We start from the raw sequence: 2,500 nt of genomic DNA on the forward strand, positions 1-2,500 counted from the left end.
AGATAAGAACGACCTGAAATGACAGAAACATCTTTACAAACATTTATTTAACGTCTACTTTGATTCTTTAGTTTGGTCCATGTCCCATCTGCTAACATGGAGGAGGAGGTTTATGACCTGTACTGCAGCCAGCCACCAGGGGGCGGTCCAGATGATTTGGCTTCACTTATGTGAGCTGTCATTTTATTAGTTACTTTAAATATGTGGAACTTCAGCTTCAGTAAAGTAACTTTACTTCTACTCGAGTAGAAGTTTAGAGTAATCTGATTACAGCTTGTTGAGCCCAGAATATGTCAGGAGGAGTTTACTGATCAAGATAATTATCCCTCCTCTTCCTCTTCCTCGTCCTCCTCAACCTCCTCTTCCTCATACTCCTGCGTCTCCTTCAAGGTTCTTCAAACACGGTCGAGATTTAAAGCGTCTGATCTTTAAATATGATTTTATCTCCCTGCTGAGGAGACATTTACTGACAGGTCGACGTCTCCCCTGAGGAGGAAACTTATCCTCCTCCCCCTCCCCCTCCTCCTCTTCCTCTTCCTCCTCCTCTCTTATTATCTCCTCTCACCTCTCTTTCACTCCTCTCTTCTTCTTCACCTCATTTCTCCTGCTCCCTCCTGTTCGTCCCCACTGATAGTTACTGTGATTTACAGGCTCCCCCCCGTGTGTGTGTCTGTGTGTGTGTGTGTGTTTCTGTGTGTGTCTGTGTGTGTGTGTGTGTGTGTGTGTGTGTCTGTGTCTGTGTGTGTCTCTGTGTGTGTCTGTGTGTGTGTCTCTGTGTGTGTCTGTGTGTGTGTGTGTGTGTGTGTGTGTGTTTCTGTGTGTGTCTGTGTGTGTGTGTGTGTGTTTCTGTGTGTGTCTGTGTGTGTGTCTGTGTGTGTGTGTGTGTGTGTGTGTGTGTGTGTGTGTGTGTGTCTGTGTCTGTGTGTGTCTCTGTGTGTGTCTGTGTGTGTGTCTGTGTCTGTGTCTGTGTGTGTGTCTCTGTGTGTGTCTGTGTGTGTGTGTGTGTGTCTCTGTGTGTGTCTGTGTGTGTGTCTGTGTCTGTGTCTGTGTGTGTGTGTGTGTCTCTGTGTGTGTCTGTGTGTGTGTGTGTGTGTCTGTCTCTGTGTGTGTGTTGCAGTTTCTCCGTCACATAAACACATTGTCTCCTGTTGGAGATAAAATGTTTGTCAAACTTTGAGTGAAACATGTTTGTGTTTCCACAGTTACACTGATTGTCCTGAAGGGGGCGCCCAGTCTGATTCACGCTCTTTCTAACGAACAAATTCTTGAGTAATGACAGAACACATTTGATCACTGTGACCTTTGACCTTTGACCATCATAATATAATTGGTTCATGTTGAATTAATCCGTTATAGTTTTACGTTGATATTGTGTTTATAACCATGACCAAATCATCTGGATCGCCCCCTGGTGGCAGGCTGCAGCATAGGTCTTAAACCCTGCTTCCTCCATGTTAGCAAATGGGACATGGACCAAACTAAATATCAAATCTCAACTCCACATGACTGACTCTAAATAACGTCATCACCACAAGAGGGCAGCGTTCCTAATCGAGAAATCGGTCTTTTCTCTTCCTGTAAAACTCGTCACACTGTTTGATGACTCGTCGTTTACTCTTTCTGCATCCAATCACAATCTGGACTTTTTAGCTTCCTCCCTGACAGTTGGCGAGCGACACTGTCACGACCATCGTTAAATTCTCAGGCGAAGACGAAGGTGGCGGCGAGACGAGCTCGTTACTCTCCACTCTGCCACAGGGGGGCACTGACACACATTCAGAGCTATTGGCTGCTGTAAACGACCAATCAACATCCACGACAGTTTCATGTTTTTTACCAGAGACACGAACACACACACACACACACACACACACACACACACAGACACACACACACACACACACACACACGTGTGTTATCAGTAAGGTTGCCTCCTGTGTTTCGTTCCGACTGATGTAACTGTAATTTCATGCCCTCTGTGTTTCCTATGTGTGTGTGTTTGTGTCTGTGTGTGCGTCTATGTGTGTGTTTGTGTGTCTTTGTGTGTTCCTGTGTGTTTGGGTTTGCTGCTACATGACAACGACAACAAAAGAAATTAAACCAATAGAATTAATGATATTATAATAAATAATATTTAGAATCCTACTCAGAGCTGCAGTTCCTATAATGTCCACTAGACGCTGCTGTGGTCAGACTGATTGAGGTAAACAAATTAATATTTTATTCAATGTTAATTTGTTGCGTGAACGAGTTGTATATGGAGTTTCAAAATAAAGGACCTGAGCACATGAGCTTCCTCTTTAAAGAGTTTCAAATGTTTCCAGTTCAACATGTTGATCGTGAAGTGAAATCAGACGTTTGTCAGAGTGAAGATTTACTGACGGACTCAAACTGAACATGTGACGTCAGGTCATAGGTCAACGTGTGTGTGTACTTGTATTACTCATGTTGTTGGGACATGCAGTCACACCCTGAGGTCCTCAGGATGTACGAGATGATT

Source organism: Hippoglossus hippoglossus, unplaced genomic scaffold, assembly GCF_009819705.1.
Source record: "Hippoglossus hippoglossus isolate fHipHip1 unplaced genomic scaffold, fHipHip1.pri scaffold_87_arrow_ctg1, whole genome shotgun sequence".
NCBI classification, from domain to species: domain Eukaryota; kingdom Metazoa; phylum Chordata; class Actinopteri; order Pleuronectiformes; family Pleuronectidae; genus Hippoglossus; species Hippoglossus hippoglossus.